Here is a 23,695-nt window from a genome sequence, read left to right as displayed (position 1 = left end):
CCTCCTGAGTAGCTGGGATTACAGGCACCCCCACCCCATCAACCACGTCCAGCTAATTTTTGTATTTTTAGTAGAGACGGAGTTTCGCCATGTTGGCCAGGCTGGTCTAAAACTCTTGACCTCAGGTGATCTGCCTGCCTCGGCCTCCCTAAGTACTGTCTCTTCTTTAGTGGAAAAGTTCACCAACCCTGGCACCAGGTGATTGCTTCTAACTGCTGCAGCATATGGGTTTGTGTATAGTATGACTCCACCACAGTTTACTTGCTGGTTCCCCTGGCGATTATCCCTGCGCTCAGTTATTCTAGGCGCTGAGGATACAGCAAAGGAGCCGGGAAAAGTCCCTTCCCTCTGGGAGCCCACAGTTGGCAGCACTGGGCTCAGATCCCTTATTCAGCATAGACACCATTCCCAGCACTTGATGCCAATAGTTGTTTGAATCCTCACAACAATTTTATAACAACGTCTCCATTCTTCAGGTAAGGAAACCATAAGGTTTGTTCTTGGGTCCTTGCCGAGTTTAAAAAGGAAGAAACTGAGGCCAACACAAGAAGATCCAATGTGAAGGAATTTATTCAGACTCCCGGGCGAGGTTCTGCTGCCCGACAGGAGGGGCCGAAGAAGTCGCACGGACTCCTCTCAGACGTGGGGTTTTATAGGGAGTGAAGGAGCTCGATTGGTTGTGGGAGAGCAGGACTACTATTGGGTAACGTTACAAGCCTTTGTTTGCATACAGGACTTGGCTGCTATTGGTTCGAATTACTCGGCTGCTATTGGCTAGAAAGACTCGGCTGCTATTGGCTAGAAAGACTCGGCTGCTATTGGCTAGAATCAAAAGACCCCGCTTGCATACTGGGTTCTTTAAGGGAAAGCCAGGCTGTGCAAGAAGGGAAGAAGGGAACATTCCCGAGCATGTCCGAGCTTTCAGAAAAAAGGGGGGAGGTGTGTGTCCGAACTCCTGGCGAGGCAACCGGCCTTACAGAAACCAGCTCTGAAAGGCCAGGATGGGCTTTGAGCTCCACCCCAGACTGGCTGCGGCACCTAGGCTCTTAGCTCCTTTTTCTCTTGCCAGTCTGCACTGCTTGGCCAACCCTCCACCCCTCTCATTTCCACCTTCCTAATTTTTGCCTTTCTGATGAGTGTAAAATGCTCTCTCCTAATGTCATTTTCATTTGCATTTCTCCGATATCTCCGGAGTTTGAACATTTCTGGAATCTGAGCTCTTAACTGTTGATTTGCTTCTTTAAATCAAACTAGTATGTTTTCTAAACAAAGTGAGAAAACTTTTTTTTTTTTTTTTAGATGGAGTCTCACTCTGTTGCCCAGGCTGGAATGCAGTGGTGGGATGTCGGCTCACTGCCACCTCCGCCTCCTGGGTTCGAGTGGTTCTCCTGCCTCAGCCTCTCAAGTTGCTGGGGCTACAGGCGCGCTCCACCATGCTCGGCTAATTTTTATATTTTTAGTAGAGACAGGGTTTCACTATGTTGGCCAGGCTGGTCTCGAATTCTTAACCTTGTAATCTGCCCGCCTCGGCCTCCCAAAGTGCTGGGATTACAGGTGTGAGCCACCACACCTGGCTGAAAAAACATTTTTACAAAGAAGTTTGCAGACATTTCCATACCTGCCTTCCTCCTTTCTTGCAACTTGAAGCATATGTTCTAGAAAAGACACACAGGTCTTGGCGTAACTTGCCTCATCCAGACCATGCGGGGCCAAGTTCAAGTCACTCACCAGACTTGAGACTTCTTCCAAATCACTAACAGCTCTAGGGTTCTATCTCCTCCTCTGTAAAATGGGGTAGTAAGAGCACAGGCCTCTATCATAGGGTTACTGGGACAATTAAAGTGCTTGGTTCAGTCAGAGCCTGGCAGCAGCCACAGCAGCTCTTCTCTTCTCTGACTCCCCCTGCCATCTCCTTTTCTATTCCCTCCCCTCCCCTCTGCTCCTCTCTCCCCTCCCCCTCCCCTCTCCTCCCCTCTCCATGAAGTGTCGCTCTGTCACCCAGGCTGGAGTGCAGTAGTGCAATCTTGGTTCACTGCAACCTCTGCCTCCCAGGTTCAAGCGATTCTCATGCCTCAGACTCCTGAGTAGCTGGGATTACAGGCATGTTCCACCACACCAGGCTAATTTTTGTATTTTTGGTGGAGATGGGGTTTCGCCGTGTTGGTCAGACTGGTCTCCAACTCCTGACCTCCAGTGATCCACCTGCCTCTGCCTCCCTTAAAGTGCTGGGATTACAGGTGGGAGCCACCACACCCAGCCTTCCTTTTCTTTCTTTTCTTTTTTTTTTTTTTTAGACAGGGTCTCACTCTGTTGCTCAGGCTGGAGTGCACTGTCGTGAACATGGCTCACTGCAGCCTCGATCTGCTGGACTCAAGCAATCCTCCCCTCTCAGTCTCCCAAATTGCTGGGCCTACAGGTGCATGCCACCATGCCAGACTAACTAAAAAAAATTTTTTTTTGTAGAGACCAGGTCTTGCCATATTGCTCAGGCTGGTCTCAAACTTCTGGGCTCAAGCAATCCTCCTGCCGTGGCCTTCCAAAGCTGGGATTGCAGGTATGAGCCCTGGCACCTGGCTGCTATCTCCTTTTCGTTTCTGAAAACATGGCCTCTGGTGTGGCCATCTCTGATGGTGTCATCAAGGTGTTTACCGACTTGAAGGTGGGCAAATGTTCCACGCAAGAGGAGGCAAAGCAGCGCAGGAAAGTGGTGTTGCTCTTCTGCCTGACAGAGGACGAGATGAACACCACCCTGGAGGAGGGCGAGGAGACCCTGGTGGATGATGTGTGCTGGACCACTGACCACCCCATGCCACCTTTGCCAAGATGCTGCAGACAAAGGCTGCTGCTGCGCCCTCAGAGGTGATGCAACCTATGAGACCAAGGAGAGCAAGGAGGACCTGGTGTTTATCTTCTGGGCCCCTGAGTCTGCACCCCTTAAGGGCAAAATGATCTATGCCAGCTCTAAGGATGACATCAGGAAGCTGACATGGGCCGGGCGTGGTGGCTCATGCCTGTAATCCCAGCATTTTGGGAGGCCAAGGCGGGCAATCACTTGAGGTCAGGAGTTTGAGACCAGCCTGGCCAACATGGTGAAACTCTGTCTGTACTAAAAATACAAAAATTAGCTGGGCGTGGGTCGTAATCCAGCTACTCGGGAGGCTGAGGCAGGAGAGTTGCTTGAACCTAGGAGGTGGAGGTTGCAGTGAGCTGAGATTGCACCACTGTACTCCAGCCTGGGCAACAGAGTGAGACTTCGTCTCAAAAAAAAAAAAAAAAGGTGACAGGGATTAAGCATGAACAAGCGAACTGCTACAAGGAGGTAAAGGACCGTGGCACCCGGCAGAGAAGCTGGGAACAGTGCTGTCATCTCCCTGGAGGGCACACCTTTGTGAGTCCCCTCCAGCTCCAGGCCTGAAGGATCTGGCAGCCTGCTTTTGGGGGTTGGAGGCTGCTCCCTTCCTGCCAAACCTGAAGTGCTGGGAGGATCCCAGCATAGGGAAGGCAATCCCTTCCAAACAGCCCGCCACCTCAGGGCCTTCCCAGCACCTGAATTTTCTTTCGCTATTCTTGATGGTTCTGGCCTTCCCAAACCACTTTTTTTTTTTTTTTTTTTTAAATCGGAGACAGGGTCTAACTCTGTCGCTCAGGCTGGAGTGCAGTGGTGCAATCACAGCTCACTGCAGCCTTGACCTCAAGCAATCTTCCCACCTCTGCCTCTGGAGTAGCTGAGACTACAGGTGCGTGTCACCACACCTGGCTAATTTTTATACTTTTTGTAGAGACAGGTTTTGCTCTGTTGCCCAGGCTGGTCTTGAACTCCTGGGCTCAAGTGATCCTCCCACCTCAACCTCCCAAGGTGCTGGGATTATAGACATGAGCCACTGCATCCAGCCCCAAACCAATTTTGATCTTCTGATTCCTCTTGGGTTGAAGCTGACTAAGTTGTCCCCAGAGACCCCAGTTTAGGGGAGGGGACTGTATTTTTTTAACAATAGCCCTGCTGCCCACCGGTTCTTCCACCTCCCAGTGTTGCCAACTCCTAACCACAACAGTGACTTTATACTTGTCTGTGTATGAATGGAATGTTGTGAGATGACCCTCCCCTTGCCAGCTGGTCCCTCTCCCTTTTCCCCTGGTCACAGCCACTCATGGAAGTAGAACCCAGGCTGGATCATGGCTTAGTGCAGCCTCAACCTCCTGGGATTAAGTGATCCTCCTGCCTCAGCCACGTCAGCCTCTCCAATAGCTGGGACCATAGGCAAGCATTACCATGCTTGGTTAGTTTTTTAAATTTTGTTTTGTAGAGACAGGGGTCTCACTTTATTGCCCAGGCTGCTCTTGAACTACTAGGCTTAAGAAATTCTGCTGGGATTACAGGCGTGAGCCACCGCGCCCGGCCTGAATCATGCTTCTTTTCTTTTTGAGACAGGGTCTTACTCTGTTGCCCGGGCTGGAGTGAAGTGGTGAAATCTCAGCTCACTGTAACCTCCGCCTCCCAGGTTCAAGCGATTCTTGCACCTTAGCCCCCTGAGTAGCTGGAATTACAGGTGCTCACCACCACATCCGGCTAATTTTTGGATTTTTAGTAGAGATGGGGTTTCTCCATGTTGGGCAGGATGGTCTCGAACTCCTAGCCTTAGGTTATCCACCCACCTCAGCCTCCCAAAGTGCTGGGATTACAGGCGTGAGCTACCACGCCCAGCCTGAATCATGCTTCTTTTCTTTTGAGACAGGGTCTCACTCTGTTGCCCAGGCTGGAGTGCCCTGGCAAACAGGCTGGAGTGCAGTGGCAAAATCTCAGTTCACTGTAACCTCCGTTTCCCGGGTTCAAGCGATTCTTGCACCTCAGCCTCCTGAGTAGCTGGAATTACAGGTGCCCACCACCACGTCCAGCTAATTTTTGTATTTTTAGTAGAGATGGGGTTTCTCCATGTTGGTCAGGATGGTCTCAAACTCCTAACCTTAGGTGATCCGCCCACCTCAGCCTCCCAAAGTACTTGGATTATAGGTGTGAGCCACCATGCCTGGCCCAGCCTCATGATTCTAATAGAGCAAAAAAGACCGTGTTTTGCTGTCAGGGTGCATTGCCCCTTCACCTTCTGCTTCCCAGGCAAAGAAGTGTCTAGTTGTTCAGTGTGTTTTGTGGCCGACTGACCAGGTGGAGCTTCAGCGAGCTTGTAATGGTTTGGTGAAGGGTTGCTTTCCTCCTCATAAAAGTGGTAAGTAATAGTGCCGAGTCTCACCGAGACGGACACTGCAAAGGCCCGGGAAGCTTGGCAATCGGAATCAATATGTGTATTTTTATTAATCTCTGACCTCTAAGTATCAAAGGAGACCAGTGTGTGGGTCCATGGTTTCTGCTTTTGAAAAACCAGCTCAGTGGGTATTTGCAAGAGAAGAAAGGTGTTAAGAAAATCCTGGCGATTGCCGACGAAGGTGAAAAAATCATGGTGAAAACCATGCAGACGCTGACTTGGCCAATTCCCGTGGCTTCCGACCAATTCATAAGAGCTATTTTGAAAATGTGATTTTCGGCCGGGCATGGTGGCTCATGCCTGTAATCCCAGCGCTTTGGGGGGCCGAGGCAGGCAGATCACCTGAGATCAGGGGTTTGAGACTAGCCTGGCCAACATGGTGAAACCCTGTCTCTACTAAAAAACAAAAATTAGCTGGGCATGTTGGCAGGTGGCTGTAATCCCAGCTACTCGGGAGGATGAGGCAGGAGAATCACTTGAACCTGGGAGGCAGAGGTTGCAGTGAGCTGAGATCACGCCTTTGTACTCCAGCTTGGAGGCCGAGAGTGAGACTTCATTTAAAAAAAAATGGAGAAATGAAATTTGAGCTCCACTGAAAAGACCCCAATGAAATTGCTTTCTCTAAAAATATCTAAAACCAGGCCGTGCACGGTGGCTCACACCTGTAATCCCAGCACTTTGGGAGGTTGAGGTGGGTGAACCACGAGGTCAGGAGTTCAACATTAGCCTGGCCAAGATGGTGAAACCGCATCTCTACTAAAAATAAAAAAAAATTAGCTGGGCATGGTGACTGATGCCTGTAATCCCAGCTACTTGGGAGGCTGAGGCAGGAGAATCGCTTGAACCCGGGAGGCGGAGGTTGCAATGAGCTGAAATCATGTCACTGCACTTCAGCCTGGGTGACACAGCAAGACTCCGTCTCAAAAAAAAAAAAAAATATATATATATATATATGTATATACATGTAAGACAGGAGCCCCTACTGTATGTGTCTGTTGGGGGGAGGGGTACACGCATTTCTAGGAGTATGTGGGGCATATGTGTAAGCGTTTTCTATAGGGGTGTGTATGTAGGTGGGTTTCAGGGTATGTATATAGAGATGTCTGTGGCTATGTTTATAGGGGTGTGTGTGTGTGTGTGTGTGTGTGTGTGTGTGTAGGAGGAATGGGGTTTAGGATATCAGAATAAGGAAGAAAACCTGTTTTTCAATTCCTGTTTCTTCTTCTCTTTTTAAGACTTAAACATCAGCTCTGGGGTGGTCCTTGCAGCTCTCTGAGTGGGCTCTCTGATGTTTGCCCTGGTCTTGGCATTCCTGTGTGAGGCCGTATGCAGCGGCCCAGGGCATCTGGGCCTCCTCCAGGGCCTGTGAGGGTTTCACCAGCTGTGTGTTCTGCTCCTGGCTGCTTCTGTTTGGTGTGATGAGGGCCTTTCACCTGAGCGTGAACAGACCCTGGTGACAACCAGCTTCCATGCAGCGCACTGGGGCTGCCCTTCCAACTCCATGTCTGCTCAGGTGGCTCATGATGCATCCCGAAAAACTTGGGATTAAAAGAAAAGTTTTTTTTTTAGAGATAGGGTTTCCCTCTGTTGCCCAGGCTGGAGTGCAGTGGCTATTCACGGGCGCGATCCCACTACTGATCAGCATAGGAGTTTTGACCTGCTCTGTTTCCGACCTGGGCCGGTTCACCCCTCCTTAGGCCACCTGGTGGTCCCCCACTCCCGGGAGGTCACCATACTGATGCCAAACTTAGTGCGGACACCCAATCGGCATAGCACACTACAGCTCAGAACCCCTGGGTTCAAGTGATCCTCCCACCTCAGCCTCCTGAGTAGCTGGGACTACAGACATGCGCCACTGCGCCCGGCAGGAAAAGTTGATCAACAAAAGGATGAGTTAAAAAGAGAAACAGGCCCGGTGCTGTGGCTCACGCCTGTAATCTTAGCACTTTGGAAGGCTGAGGTGGGAGAATCATTTGAGCCTAGGAGTTTGAGACAGGCCTGGGCAACACAGTGGTCTCTTTTGTGGAGACCCTGTCTCAGAGACCTCTGGTCTCTCTTTTGTTTGTTTGTTTTGAGATGGAGTCTCATTCTGTCGCCCAGGCTGGAGTGCAGTGGCACAGTCTCAGCTCACTGCAACTTCTGCCTCCCAGGTTCAAGCGATTCCCCTGTTCCAGTCTCCCAAGTAGCTGGGACTACAGGCGTGTGCCACCACACCCAGCTAATTTTTTTGTGTTTTTAGTAGAGACGGGGTTTCACCATGTTAGCCAGGATGGTCTCGATCCCTTGATCTCATGATCCGCCTGCCTCAGCCTCTCAAAGTGCTGGGATTACAGGCGTGAGCCACTGCGTCTGGCCATTTGTTTGTTTTCTGAGACAAGGTCTTGCTCTGTCACCCAGGCTGGAGTGCAGTGGTGTGATCTCAGCTCACTACAACTTCTGACAATTCTTGTGCCTCAGCCTTCCGAGTAGCTGGAATTACAGATATGTGCCATGATGCCTGGCTAATTTTTGTATTTTTAGTAGAGATAGGGTTTTACCATGTTGGCCAGCCTGGCCTCGAACCCCTGTCCTCAAGTGATCTGCCCACCTCAGCCACCCAAAGTGCTGGGATTATAGGCATGAGCCACCATGCCTGGCCCTCTGGTCTCTTTTGTCTCTAAAGCAATTTAAAAATCATCCAAGCATGGTGGCGTGTGCCTGTACTCTCAGTTACTCTGGAGACTGAAACAGGAGGATTGCTTGAACCCAAGAGGTCAAGGCTGCAGTGAACCGTGATTGCACCATTGCACTCATGTTTGGGTAAAAGAGTAGGACCTTGTCTGAAAGAAAAAAAAGTCCAAATCCCGGATATGTGGGAATGTGGAAACTTATTTGGAAACAGGGTTGTTGCTGATGCAGTCAGGTTGGGGGAGGTCATGATGGATTAGGCTGGCCCCTAATCCAGTGACTAGAGTCTTTATAAGAAGAGGAAAATTTGGGCTGGGCGCGGTGGCTCATGCCTGTAATCCCAGCACTTAGTGCCACTGCACTCCAGCATAGGTGACAGAGTGAGACTGTGTCTCAAAAAAAAAAAAAAGAGAATAATTTGGACAGATACACAGAGCACCATGTGCTGGTGATGGAGGCAGAGACGGGAGTGATGCAGCCTCAAGCCCTGGACCACCCAGGACCCCACCAGCCACTAGGAACTAGGAAGAGGCAAGGAAGGACCCTCCCCTGGGGTCTTTAGAGAGATCAGGGCCCTGCTGACACCTGGATTTTGAACTTCTGGCCTCTAAACCTGGGAGATAATTAGTTTCTGGTTTTTTGTTTTTTGTTTTTTTGAGATGGAGTTTCCCTCTTGTCACCCAGGCTGGAGTGCAGTGGCACGATCTCGGCTCACTGCAACCTCTGCCTCCTGAGTTCAATAGATTCTCCTGCCTCTGCCTCCCACGTAGCTGTAATTACAGGCACCTCCCACCACACCTGGCTATTGTTTGTATTTTTAGTAGCGGGGGGGGGAGGGGTTTCACCACGTTGGCCAGGCTAGCCTTGAACTCCTGACATCAGGTGATCCATCTGCCTTGGCCTCCTAAAGTGCTGGATTACAGGCATGAGCCACCGCGCCTGGCTTCCTCCACTTTCAATAATGGCAAATCTCTGGGGCAGGGGGAGAAAAGGATACACACAGATAAAATGGCATAATTAAAATCAAGAATTTTTTTTTCACTTGCAAAGTGTATTAGAAACCATCTGGTCCTAAATTCTCGTTTTTCAGGCATATTCATTTGCCAGGGCTGCCGTGACAGAGTACCACAGACTGGAGGCTTATACACCAATTGCTTTCTTCACAGTTCTAGAGGCCGGAGTCCAAGATCAAGGTGCAGGCGGGGCTGGTTTCTCCGGAGGCCTCTCTCTGACTCGCAGCTTGCCGTCTTCTCCCTGTGTCCCCACATGGTCATTCCTCCGTATGTGTCCATGCCCTAATCTCCTCTCCCTTTTTTTTTTTTTGAGACAGAGTTTTGTTTTATTGCCCAGGCTTGAGTGCAGTGGTGCAATCTCAGCTCACTGCAACCTCCGCCTTCCAGGTTTAAGCAATTCTTCTGCCTCAGCCTCCAGAGCAGCTGGGATTACAGGGACATGCCACCAAGCCCAGCTAATTTTTGTGTTTTTAGTAGAGACAGGGTTTTACCATGTTGGCTAGGCTGGTCTCAAACTCCTGACCTCATGATCCACGCACCTCGGCCTCCCAAAGTGCTGGGATAACAGGCGTGAGCCACCAAGGCTGGTCTTATTTTTTAATTTTTAATTTTTTTCAGATGGAGTTTTGTTCTTGTCACCCAGGCCGGAGTACAATGGTGTGATCTCGGCTCACTGCAACCTCCGCCTCCCAGGTTCAAGCAATTCTCCTGCCTCAGCCTCCTGAGTAGTTGGGATTACAGGTGTGTGCCACCATGCCTGACTAATTTTGTATTTTTAGTAGAGATGGGGTTTCTCCATGTTAGTCAGGTTGGTCTTGAACTCCCGATCTCAGATGATCCACCTGCCTTTGCCTCCCAAAGGGCTGGGATTACAGGCGTGAGCCACGGCACCTGTCCAGCTTCAGCCTTCTGATCAGCATTCTTATTTTGAGCTCCCACAGCTAAAGCAATTCATCTTATCCATGCAAAGGGATGGGGAGGAGCTGAGAGTGTTGGCACCCACCTGTGTTTTCTGGCACCTGAGTGACCCTTGAGACCTGCACTGGAGGGGAAGGGGAGGGGCCGACCCTTCCTTTAAGAGCTTGGAACTGCTTCAGGTGAAATTCTCCCAGGGCAGGAGAGAGCTGCTGAGCTTGAGGATGTGGGGATCCCCGGCGGTTGCCTGGTAAGTGTCCCTTATTCAGGAATTGGGAGAAGCCAGTGGCATGCTCAGTGTGCCCACACTCCTTGGAGAAACCAAATATCTTCCATTAGAATCCATCCAGAAGCCTGGCATCTAAGAGGGAAGAGAGGCCAGGTGGGTGAGGCGGCCCAGGTGCACGGACGCCTTGGGAAGGGCTGGCCTTCTCAGGTGAGGCCCGGCCGCGGTCCCTCCCACCTTCCGCATGCTCCTGTCATCCCTTGTTCTGGAATTCCGGTCATTCAATCTTGGGAAGGATTTCCAGAAAGTTGGGAGAAAACAGAACATGCTTTCTTGTCCTAGAGGGTCCTTAAAACAAATTGGGGGTCAAGTTGACTAAAAGATGCTTGATTTCAAGGAGTTTTCAAATGGTAAGAGTCATGGTCACTAGCTATTTGATTGTAAGGATTGGGAGAAAATTTTCCTTCCTTCCTTTTCTTTCTTTCTCTCTCTCTCTCTCTCTTTCTTTCTTTCTTTTTTCTTTCTCTCTTTCTTTCCCTCCCTCTCTCCTCTCCCTCCCTCCTTCTCTCTCTCTTTCTCTTTCTTTTCTTTCTTCCTGAGATAGGGCCTTGCTCTGTTGCCCAGGCTGGAGTGTAATGGCATGATTATAGCTCACTGTTATCTCTAACTCCCGGACTCAAGTGATCTTCCCACTGTAGCCTCCTGAGTAGCTGGGACTGCAGGCATGCACCATCACACTTGGCTAATTTTTACTTTTTTTTTTTTTTTTTTTTTTTGTAGAGACACAGTCTCACTATGTTGCCCAGGCTGGTCTTAAACTCCTGGGCTCAAGCCACCCTCCTGTCTTGGCCTCCCAAAGTGTTGGGATTGCAGGCATGAGTCACTGCGCCTGGCCAAACTCTCATTTCCTTGGCAACAGAATTGCTACCTCGCTTCCCCAGCTGATGCTTTAAAAAGCTCCTGGGAGTGGGAAGTGAAGCCTCCTAGGCCAGCGTGAATGTCACAATAGCTGGCTTGTGGCCTTTGCCGTGGACTGCAGAGCTTCTGTTTGGTGTTTTGTGAGGTTGAAGTCTGTAGACAATGAAACAGTGGAGAAGCTGAGTGGGGCTTTGTGGGGCCAGGTGAGCAAGGGGGAGGTCTGGGCCCTGTTCTGGGGACCCACTGCCGTCTCTCGGATGCCCCATAAGGAGGCATCATGTCTCCCCCAGGCTGGGATGGGCCAGTTTGGGGGCTGCCCCAGCTGGACCGAGAAGTGAGGGGGAAAACCCAAACCCACATCTTTCTCCAGATGGGTGCTCAAGGAGGACAGGAGCAGGCACCGGACGGAGGAGAGAGCAGTCCATCCCCCACCAGCCGCTGGGCCGATTCTGGGCAGCTTTCCTTGTGTAATAGCAGTGTTGGGGTCCCCAGTAAGGACGGGGCTCAATGCCAGAGTCAGCCACTTCCTCTTCCCCAAGTTTGTTCTTTTTTTTTTTTTTTTTTTTGAGATGGAGTCTCGCTCTGTCACCCAGGCTGGAGTGCAATCTTGGCTCACTGCAACCTCCGCCTCCTGGGTTCAGGCGAATTCTCTTGCCTCAGCCTCCCAAGTAGCTGGGATTACAGGCGCCTGCCATCATGCCCAGCTAATTTTTGTATTTTTAGTAGAGATGGAGTTTCACCATGTTGGCCAGGCTGGTCTTGAACTCCTGACCTCAGGTGATCAGCCCGCCTCGGCCTCCCAAAGTGCTGGGATGACAGGCGTGAATCACCGAGCCCAGCTAACTTTCTTTTTTTATTTGAAGTTTCACACATACAGAAAATCATAAATCCTGTTAAAGAAGAACTTTTTTTGTTTTGTGTTTTGTTTTGATTTTTTTAAAGGAGAATTTTTTAAAAGGTTATAATATCCCTATAACAGATCTTGATGAATAATAAAAAATAAAAATAAAATATCCAGGTGCGGTGGCTCACACCTGTAATCCCAGCACTTTGGGAGGCTGAGGCGGGTGGATCATAAGGTCAGGAGTTCGAGATCAGCCTGGCCAACACACTGAAACCCCCTCCTTACTAAAAATACAAAAACTTAGCCGGGTGTGGTGGTGGGCACCTGTAATCCTGAATACTCAGGAGGCTGACGCAGGAGAATTGCTTGAACCTGGGAGGCGGAGATTGCAGTGAGCAGAGATCGCGCCACTGCACTCCAGCCTGGGTGACAGAGCAAGACTTCATCTCAGAAAAAAATGAAAAATAAAAATAAAACAAAATAAGATTTAAAAGGGTGCAATAATAACTTACACACATGAAATGTAGCCTGAGAAACATAGTGAGACCCTGTCTCTACAAAAAAAAAAAAAAAAAAAAAATGGCCGGGTACAGTGGCTCATGCCTGTAATCCCAGCACTTTGGGAAGCCGAGGAAGGAGTTCGAGACCAGTCTGGGCAACATGGTGAAACCCCGTCTCTACTAAAAATACAAAAATTAGCCAGGCATGGTGGTGAGCCGATATTGTGCCACTGCACTCCAGCCTGGGTGACAGAGCAAGACTCAGTCTCGAAAAAAATGTAATCAAAGAGTATATATGTCTATGTATGATTTTTTTTCCCTCAGTAAAATGTTTCTGAGATTCATGTCATTGGATATTTCAGTAGTTCATTTCTTTCTTGCTTGCTTTTTTTTTTTTTTTTTGAGACTTTGTCTTGCCCTGTTACCCTGGCTGGAGTGCAGTAGCACAATGGATCTCTGCTCACTGCAACCTCCACCTCCCAGGTTCAAGCGATTTACCTGCCTCAGCCTCCCAAGTAGCTGGGTTTACAGGCATGCACCACCACACTTGGCTAATTTTTGTATTTTTGGTAAAGATGGGGTTTTGCCATGTTGGCTAGGCTGGTCTCGAACCCCTGACCTCAAGTGATTTGCCTGCCTCAGCCTCCCAAAGTACTGGGATTACAGGCATGAGCTACTGTGCCCGTCCAATAGTATTTTATTTCTTTTCGTTGCAGTTCAGTAATCCATTGGAGGAATAGACCACAATGGGTTCATTCTACCACTGCTGGGCATGTGGGTGGTTTCCAGGTTACAGGAAATAATAGCACTGCTATGAGCAGTCTTGCGCGTGTCTCCTGATGCACTCGTGCTCGCCTTGCAGTTGGAGTGGAAATGCTGGGCCACAGGGTGGAGGAACGTTCAGTTCTAGTAGATTCTACCAGTTCTCAAGAGTGGCTGAACCAACCTCACCCCCACCAGGAGGCAGGAGCTTTCTCAACGCTCCACATTCTGCCATCTCTCCCGGTTACTGTCACTCTTTCTTTCCAGCTTCTGGCTTCAGGATTATTTTCTGAACTCCTCTAAGGAAAACTTATTTGTGGGACGTTTAGTTCTTGCCTGCATTCATTTTAAATAGCTACAGTCTCAGCTGCCCAGAGAGTTTTTTAATAAAAATGTGAGATCCTTGCTCTGGGCGCAGTGGCTCACACCTTTAATTCCAGCATTTTGAGAGGCTGAGGTGGGTGGATCACTTGAGGCCAGGAGTTCAAGACCAGCCATGGCCAACATGGTGAAACCCCAACTCTACTAAATATACAAAAATTAGCCAGGCATGGTGGCATGCACCTGTAATTTCAGCTACTCGGGAGTCTGAGGCACAAGAATTGCTTAAAGGGAAGGAGAGATTGCAGTGAGCCGAGACTGTGCCACTGCACCCCAGCCTGGGTGACAGAGCAAAAGACTCAGTCTCAAAAAAAAAAAAGTGTGACCCTCTCCCTTCCCTGTTTACAGTATTCCCAGGCTTTCCATAATTTTTCATGTTAAAACCCCAACCTGCCTTGTGGCTCCTCCCTGCCCCTCTCCTTTCTGCCCACCAGTGGCCCCTCTGTCACCGGCTCTAGTTCCACTGACCTTCTTTTGAGTCCTTCAACACAAACACATTCATCTCATTTTCTATTGTTTTGCACCTTTGCACTGACTATTTCCTCTGCTGGGAATGCCCTTCCTCAGGTCTTTGCATGGGACTAATTTTTTTTTTTTTTTTTTTTGAGATGGAGTTTCACTCTTGTTGCCCAGGTTGGAGTGCAATGATGCGATCTTGGCTCAGTGCAACCTCCGCCTCCTGAGTTCAAGTGATTCTCCTGCCTCAGCCTCCCGAGTAGCTGGGATTACAGGTGCCTGCCACCATGCCTGGCTAATTTTGTATTTTTAGTAGAGATGGGGTTTCTCCATGTTGGTCAGTTTGGCCTCGAACTCCCGACCTCAGGTGATCTGCCCACCTCGGCCTCCCAAAGTGTTGGGATTACACAGGTGAGCCACTGCTCCTGGCCAGGACCCTTTTTGTTATTTTTTTGAGACAGGGTCTCGCTTTTTCACCTAGGCTGGAGAGTGGTGACACGATCATTGCTCACTGCAGCCTCGACCTCCCAGGATCGAGCCATTCTCCCACCTCAGCCTCCGGAGTAGCTGGGACCACAAGTGCATGCCACCACACCAGGCTAATTTAAAATTTCTTTTCGTAGACATCAAGTCTTGCTGTATTGCCCCGGCTGGTCTCAAACTCCTGGGCTCAAGTGATCCTCCTGCCTTAGTCTCCCAAAGTGTTGGGATTATAGGCGTAAGCCACCATGCCCAGCAGGACTCTGTGACATACATACCATCTTGGCTCAAATGTCACCACTCAGTGATGTTTTACCTGACATAAAGAACTTTGGGGGCCCAGTGCAGTGGCTCATGCCTGTAATCCCAGCACTTTGGGAGACTGAGGTGAGTGGATTGCTTGAGCTCAGGAGTTTGAAACCAGCCTGGGCAACACGGTGAAACCCCGTCTCCATAAAAAAATACTAAAAAATTATCCGGATGTGCTGGCACGTGCCTGTAGTCCCAACTACTCAGGAAGCTGAGGTGGGAGGGTGGCCTGAGCCTGGGAGGTCAAGGCTGCCAGTTAAAAAAAAAAATTATCTATTTTTTTTTTCTTTTTTTAAGACAGGGTCTGGCTCTGTGGCCCAGGCTGGAGTGCAGTGGGGCAATCTTGGCTCACTGCAACCTCCACCTCTCAGGTTCAAGTGATTCTCTTGCCTCAGCCTCCCAAGTAGCTGGGCTTATAGGCATGTGCCATCATGCCTGGATAATTTTTGTATTTTTAGTACAGACGAGGTTTCACCATGTTGGCCAGGTTGGTCTCGAACTCCTGACCTCAGGTGATCTACCAGCCTCGGCCTCCCAAAGTGCTGGGATTACAGGTGTGAGTTACTGCATCTGACAAAAAGAGAAATTTGGAATAAACAAAAAGATTATTTTTGAAGGTTATTGATGTCTTCAATGGAAAACTAAGCGTTGTTTGGATAAGAGGCTTCCTGCTGTCTAACTCCAGCCTGTCAGTGCCTTTGTGCTAGTTCATGGTGCTCGAAGTCATAGAGAACCTATGGCAATGCAATCCCTGCCTGTCTACGGACATGCAAATACATTTGGTCGGGGAGGCTCCATTGGTCTCCCTTCTCCACTGTGGAAGAAGCCAGTTTGGTGGCTATTTGCAAATTCATTTGAACATTTCTGATCTAGAAATGTATCTGTTCTTTCTTCTCTTTTGAACTGGTTGTAACCTCTGCCTGGTTCCCTCACTAATAATGAGTTAATAAAATCTTTAATACAGATTCATCATTTTACTTATTATTTATTGGAGATGGAGTCTCACTCTGTCATCCAGGCTGGAGTGCAGTGGTGAGATCTTGGCTCACTGCAATCTCCGCCTACCAGGTTCAAGCAATTCTCCTGCTTCAGCCTCCCAGGTAGCTGAAATTACAGGTGCCTGCCACCAAACCTGGCTAATTTTTGTATTTTAGTAGAGATGGGGTTTCACCATGTTGCCCAGGCTGATCTTGAACTCTGGCTCGAGCAGTCCACCCCTGCCTAAGCCTCCCAAAGTGTTGGGATTACAGGCATGAGTCATCGCACCCGGCCTAAAATATATGTTACCTTTTTTGAGAATGATCTTTTCACACTGACCTTCCCATCAGAGGTCCTCTCAGGTCTCCATATCTCACCACTCTGTTTCATTTTCTTCCAAGCCTGGTTATCATCTGAGATTATTTTGTTCATCTATTTCTTTTTTTTTTTTTTAAGATGGAGTCTCTGTCTCCTGGGCTGGAGTGCAATGGCACAATCTCGGCTCATTACAATCTCTGCCTCCTGGGTTCAAGTGATTCTCCTGCCTCAACCTCCTGAGTAGCTGAGATAACAGGCACCTGCCACTACACCCAGCTAATTTTTTGTGTTTTTAGTAGAGACAGGTTTCACCATGTTGGCCAGGCTGGTCTTGAACTCCTGACCTCATTATCCACCCGCCTCGGCCTCCCAAAGTGCTGGGATTACAGGTGTGAGCCACCACGCCCAGCTCGTTCATCTTTTTCTTTACTTACAGTTGGTTTGTTGGTTTTTTGTCTTTTGGCCATTGCACATAGTAGGCACTCAAAAGAAATGAGTGAATGAAGGTAGATGAGGCAGCGGCTGGGCGGTGACTCTCCCCACGCCCTTCCCTCCTCTCCCACAGGGCCGTCTGTCTTGCCTGCGTTCAGCCCACGGTGTTCCCATGGAGCCTCTCCTTCAGGTCAGACAGGGACAAGCCAAGCTCTGCACCGGAAGTTTCGACAGGTAAATCAATCATGCTTTTACGGTTGGCATCAGGCTTTGGGCATTTCCCCAGCGAGCAGACTGAGAACCAACCTGCTGGGTGACGCTGGGCAACTTCAGAAGTGAGAAAGCCTTCCGAAGCCTTCACCAAAGCGTGGATTTCAGGAAGCGACATTTCTGCAGGCCGAGTGCTGGAGCTCGCGTGGCTGACTGGGGCCAAGAGTGAGGGCTGGGCCTGGCCTCTGACTCAGAGCTCGGTGCACGTTTCAATTATAAAAACCAGCACAGGGAGCGTGTGTCGTGTGCCAGGCCTGTCTTGGGGGATTTGTTTCTATGATTTAACTTATCCTGACAAGACTTTTAGATGACGAAGTGAGGTCCAGAGGAGTGAGTGACTTGTCTGAGTTCCCGTAGCAGTGAGTGGTAGAGCCAGGATTTCACCTCTGGAGCCTCTGCACTTAGGCACCCTGTAGACAGATGACACTGTGGGAGTAACACGTCTTTGTTGAACACTCATTCTGGGCTTGGCCCTGTGCTGAGGGTTTCACATGCATCATCTCATTTCATCTTTTTTTTTTTTCTTCTGAGACAGAGTCTTGCTCTGTTGCCTAGGCTGGAGTGCAATGGTGCGATCTCAGCTCACTGCAACCTCCACCTCCCGGGTTCAAGCAATTCTCCTGCCTCAGCCTCCTGAGTAGCCAGTCACTGCACCTGGCCCGTATTTTTTAAAGTGCACATGAGTATCCCATTTCCATGCCAGTAGATTCAGGGGACACCTCTCAGTTTCCCCTGGGAAACTGTGTCCACAATGAAGCCCTGAGGCCTGTAGGAGTCAGACAGACGTCTCAGACCCGCAGAAGCACACAACATTGGGTTCGTTATTGATTCAGCATCGCGTATATTCTAACATTTACCCGATTTCTCTAATACTCTGTCTGGCTCTGTGATGAGCTAGAAAATGATGGCAGGGAGTTTAGGCCACTGGTCCTGCTGCTTTGTTCCTGGATAAGTCCTTTCATCTCTGGATGACAGTAATTGTTATTATTTTAAAAGCTGTCGGCCGGGCGCGGTGGCTCACGCCTGTAATCCCAGCACTTTGGGAGACCGAGGCGGGCGAATCACCTGAGGTCAGGAGTACAAGACTAGCCTGAACAACGTGGAGAAACCCTGTTTCTACTAAAAATACAAAATTAGCTGGGTGTGGTGGTGCATGCTTCTAATCTCAGCTACTCTGAAGGCTGAGGCAGGAGAATCGCTTGAACCTAGGAGGCAGAGGCTGCAGTGAGCCAAGATCACGCCATCGCATTCCAGCCTGGGCAACAAGAGTGAAACTCCATCTCAAAAAGAAAAAAGAGCTGTCATGTTTAGGCATGTGCTCTGTGATGAGCACCCTGTAAAGGCTTTAATATGCATTAACTCATTAAAGTCTTCTCTATGAAGTCCCATCATTGCCATCACCACCATCGCCACCATTACCATCACCATCGTCATCACCAGCACCACCCCACCATCACTATCACCACCACCATCATCACCATCACTAGCACCACTAGCACCATCATCATCGTCACAACTACCGTCACCACCATCACCATCATCATCACCATCACTATTACCATCATTACCATGCTCACTGTCACCATCATCATCACCACCATAACCATCACCATCATCACCACAATTATTACCATGACTATTACCATCATCATCACCATCATCACTAGGACCACCATAATCACCATCATCACATCATTATTATCACCATCATCATGACCATCACCACATCACCACATCACCACCACCTCCACCATCATCACCACCACCATCACCATAATCATCACCACTATTGTTATCTTCATCACCATCATCACTAGCACCAACATCGCCATCATTACTACCACCATCATCACCACCACCATTGCCACCATAATCACCATCATCATCACATCACTATTATCACCATCATCATGACCATTATCACCATCACCACCACCACCACCACATCATCACCACCACCACCATCACCACCACCATCACCACCACCACCATCACTATCACCACCACCATCACCACCAGCACCATCACCGCCACCACCATCACCACCACCATCACCACCACCACCACCATCACCACCATCACCATCACCACCACCACCACCACCATCACCACCACCATCACCACCACCACCACCATCACCACCATCACCATCACCACCACCACCATCACCACCACCATCACCACCACCACCACCATCACCACCACCACCACCACCACCATCACCACCATCACCATCACCGCCACCACCATCACCACCACCATCACCATCACCACCACCATCACCACCATCATCACCATCGTTATCACCGCCATCACCACCATCACCACCACCACCACCATCATTATCACTGCCATCACCACCATCACCACCACCATCACCACCATCACCACCACCACCATCACCACACCATCACCATCATTATCACTGCCATCACCACCATCACCACCACCACAATCACCATCATCACCACCACCACCATCACCATCAATATCATCCCACTTCTACCATCACTATTATTACTATCCTCACCATCATTATCATACAATTAATTCACAGAAATAAACTGAAACCAAGCAACGGGTACACACACACACACACACACACACACACACAAACACAGAGAACAGAGGTGGGATTCAAACCCAGATGCCTACACACCAGTGCCTATGCTTTTTTTTTTTTTTTGAGATGGGGTCTCTCTGTCGCCCAGGCTGGACTCACTGCAGCCTCTGCCTCTTGGGCTCACAGTCTTCCCACCTCAGCCTCCAGAGTAGCTGGGACTACAGGAATACACCACTATGCTCTGCTAATTTAAACAAAATTTTTTTCTTAGAGATGGGGGTCTTGCTATGTTGCCTAGGCTGGTCTCGAACTTCTGAGCTTAAGTGATCCACTTGCCTCAGCAGTTCTCCTGGCTCAGCCTCCCAAGTAGCTGGGATTACAGGCATGCACCACCATGCCCGGCTAATTTTTGTATTTTTTAGTAGAGATGGAGTTTCACTGTGTCGGCCAGGCTGTTCTCAAACTCCTGGTCTCAAGTGATCCACTCACCTCGTGAGCCACTGTACCTGGCCTGCATGCTGGAATTTGAGGTCCTCCCCAACAGGTTCTTCCTCCTTGGACATTCTGTGAACTGTGACCTCTGCATGGAGTAAAAGGTCACTCTCTGTTAGGACAGTACGAGTCCTACATGCCCTTTCCTATTCCACTGAAGCAAGGCTGGAGGAGCCCCCCCCCGACCCTTCCTTCCTTGAGGAGCCCTCCCTTCCTTCCTTCCTTGGGTAAGTCTGTCCTTCCTTCCTTCCTTCCTTCTTTCCTTCCTCCCTTCCTCCCTTTCTTCCTTATCAGAAGCATCTTCTTGTTGGACAGACGCAGTCGAGTGCTTCTCAGACTACATGACCCTGTGGATCCCGAGGAGCCACGTGGAGGGGCTGAGGCGGTGGCTGGGCAGGGCCTTGCACTTGCCAGGTAAGAGGCAGTCCAAAGCTGGGCGGGGCCTGTGCTGGGCTTTTGTGTGGTCTTCCCCTGCCTGTAGTTCTCCTCCTGCTGCCTGCGATGCTCCTTCTCCTGCCTGTGATACTCCACCCACTGCCCGCGATGCTCCTCCCCCTGCCCGCGATGCTCCTCCCCCAAGGCTCTTGCAGGTTCCTGGGCATCACTCAAATCTCTGCTCAAAGGCCACCTCCTCCCGCAGCCGCTCCAGGCTCTCTAAAGTGGTACACGCCCACCATAGTCACAATCCCGGCACTCCTCACTTGTAAGAAGATCTCCTGCCATTATTCCCAAGCTTGTCATCTGCACCCCTCTTCCCAACAGAAGGCAGCGCTGTGAGGGTGCGGCCCACGTGCTTTTTGTTTACATCTGTGTCTTCAGAACTGAGAACACTGCCTGGTGCTTAGGAGATTCCCAATAAATATTTGTTGAATGAATAAGTGGCCCAGAGTCCTGGAAGAAGCACCCATCTGGTGCCGATATGCTCCAAAATCTAAATCACTCCGCAAAGGTGGAAGTGAGACTAAAGGGGTGATTCTCACACACTTGAGAGAAATGGGACCCGCCACATGCTTGGCGGAAGAAGAGCGCGCCTAAAATAGCAAAAAACAAGGGCATAGTGTCACTTTCAGAAACCGTTCTGCCATGAGCTTGCCAACAGAAAAAGTAGGAAAGAGTTGGGTGCCATCAGGGCACCTGGAACCTTCTGGAATCTTTGGGAGGTAACACGGGTAGAGAGAGGAGCAAATAGCCTGCCTCCCTCCATGCTCTCCACCTCAGTGGCTGCAAAGGGAGACCCCAGATTCCTCCTCTCTTTTGCACAGAAAAAGAGAAATGGAGGAGGGAGGCCTTCCAATCTCTCCCAAAGTCTAGGAAAACCTCCCAGGGACCCTGCTCATTCTGGAAATTCCTAAAGCACCTTTTGGGACTGGTAAGGCCTTAATCTGCCCTGGGAGGGTCAGCCACTCATTGGCCAGCCAGCCAGCCCAGGCCGCCTCAGGAGAGGCATTTGTGTATTAAAAGGCCACTTTTCCAGGAGAAAAGCTGTGGATACATTAAGCTGTCGCCTGTTCTTTGGAGAGCCATTATTAATGGAAAACAATAGATTAATAGTTTTAAAACGCTTGTTCAATAAGTAATTTTTATGGCTCTGGATAGAGCCCATTAAACATTTCTGTGTGTTATTATAAAGAAGTTTTAAGCGTAAAATCATAAAGTCAATAATCAGAGAATTAGTCACAGTGGCCAGCCACAGGCCATTAGTTTTAGGCGCTGTCAGAGACACCTGTGGCTTTTGAGGGAGAGTTTTCATTTCACGCAGCGCCAGGTGGGGATGGAGAAATGGCGATGCCTGCTGCCTTCCATAAACTTGAGGGGACAGCCAGCAGGTGTGAGCAGCAGGGTGCCAGGCAAATATTTACAAAGTGCAAACGTGAATGCAAAACTAAAACGATCCAGGTCAATTTGCACATCCCAGCTCAGACGCTTTATTTCCCCAGCGAGCTACCTTTCAGAGCCTTCCCCCGCCAGAGGCTCGGCCTTGATCTCTTGCTAAAGATAGCGGTGGAAGCTGAGCGCTTTTGAAAGGAAAGCGTGTCACCAGAGAATCCCACGTAGAAGGGCTGCCGGAGCTGTTTTCTGATATAGCATATTCATCTCCCATCAAATGCACAATCGAGTCAAGTGTTCTAAAATGAAACTGAGAGCTTTAAAAGTTCCTTGAAAATAATCATGACAAAAGCAATACAAGATGATTACAGAAACTAGAGGCAATCCAAAGGAGATAATCAAAACTGCTCGTAATCCCTCTACCCACAGATAGCCCCCTTTATTTTTTGCTCATTCAACAACTGGGTATTTATTTTTTGAGACAGAGTCTCACTTTGTTGCCCAGGCTGGAATGCAGTGGTGCAATCCCAGCTCACTGCAACCTCTGCCTCCCGGGTTCAAGCGATTCTCCTGCCTCAGCCTCCAGAGTAGCTGGGATTACAGGTGCTCACTACCACGCTGGGCTAATTTTTGTATTTTTATTTATTTATATTTTTGAGATGGAGTCTCCCTCTGTCTCCAGGCTGGAGTGCAGTGGTGTGACCTTGGCTCACTACAACCTCCACCTCCTGGGTTCAAGTGATTCTTATGCCTCAACCTCCCAAGTAGCTGGAATTACAGGCATGCGCCACCAGACCTGGCTAATTTTTGTATTTTTAGTAGAGATGGGGTTTCACCATGTTGGCCAGGCTGGTCTCGAACTCCTGAGCTCAGGTGATCTTCCCACCGTGGCCTCCCGAAGTGCTGGGATTAGAGGTGTGAACCACTGCGTCTGGCCAGCAATGAAGCAGTTTGAACAGAGGAGAGACACAATATGCCTAAGTTTTGAACAGGATCCCACAGGCTGCTGCATGAAATATACACAACAGGGATGATGGAGGAAGCCAGGGGACGTGGGAGGGGGCAGCCGCAGTGACACAGGTTGAGGACTCCCATAGGGAGGCAGGGTCGGATTCTGGATATACCTTGAATGAAGAGTCATAGGGCTTTCCCGTTGGTATATGCCTTTCCAGACTTTTTAAAATTACTGCTGTTTTGGCCAGGTGCGGTGGCTTATGCCTGTAATCCCAGCACTTTGGGAAGCCGAGGCGGGTGGATCACGAGGTCAGGAGATCAAGACCAGCCTGGCCAACATGGTGAAATCCCATCTCTACTAAAAATACAAAAAATTGGGTGGTCCGACAGTAGTGGGTTATCAGAACTTATTAACATTAGTGTCATTAAAAGTTGGTATACAACCCCCCCACTGCTAAATTTGACTGGCTTAAAAAAAAATACAAAAAATTAGCTGCAGGTGGTGGTGGGTGCCTGTCGTCCCAGCTACTTGGGAAGCTGAGGCAGAAGAATCGCTTGAACCCGGGAGATGGAGGTTGCAGTGACCCGAGATCAAACCACTGCACTCCAGCCTGGGCAACAGAGACTCCATCTCAAAAAAAAACAAAACAAAAAATACCACTATTTTTATTCCCTCCGGGTAAGAAGCTTCCAGGCAGAGCAGTTTCTATCTGCCGAGTCTGATGTTTCTGACCCAGCCAGAGAAGCCGCCTCCACAAGCTCAACCCGCATTTCTGTCCCTTTCTCATTCTAGGCACCTGGAGGGCCCCTGACGACCTGGATTCTTCTCTTGCTAAATGTGGATACTTCCTGCATTCAACTTCAGATGGTGACTTCATTTTTCGAGCTCAATACTCGGCCTGCTTTGTGGAGAAGGAGGTGGGTTTGGGAAACTTTTTTTTTTGAGGGAGATTTAAGGAGCTAAGCCTGAGCTCAGATGTGAAATAAGGAGACACTGCACTATTATTCCTCTGTAGAAACTGAGCTGAGGGAGACCAGAAGTCTCTGCCCTTATGGAGTTTATTGGCATGGATCTCAAAAGGCTGCCCAGCTCAGATGCTGCCTCTTCCAGGCAGTCCTCCTGAGAATCCCCCCT

At 49.5% G+C, this 23,695-nt stretch overlaps 1 pseudogene; it reads left to right on the top strand.

Annotated features, from left to right (window-relative positions):
• Positions 1–2,602: 2,602 nt before the first annotated feature.
• LOC135269509 (cofilin-1-like) lies at positions 2,603–3,392 on the top strand (annotated as a pseudogene).
• The last annotated feature ends 20,303 nt before the right edge of the window (positions 3,393–23,695 follow it).

The sequence above is a fragment of the Aotus nancymaae genome, unplaced genomic scaffold, assembly GCF_030222135.1.
Source record: "Aotus nancymaae isolate 86718 unplaced genomic scaffold, 86718_ANA_hifiasm-v0.15.2.pri h1tg000053l, whole genome shotgun sequence".
NCBI classification, from domain to species: domain Eukaryota; kingdom Metazoa; phylum Chordata; class Mammalia; order Primates; family Aotidae; genus Aotus; species Aotus nancymaae.
Note: the sequence above shows the minus strand (reverse complement) of the source record. Positions and strands in the feature narration are given on the sequence as shown.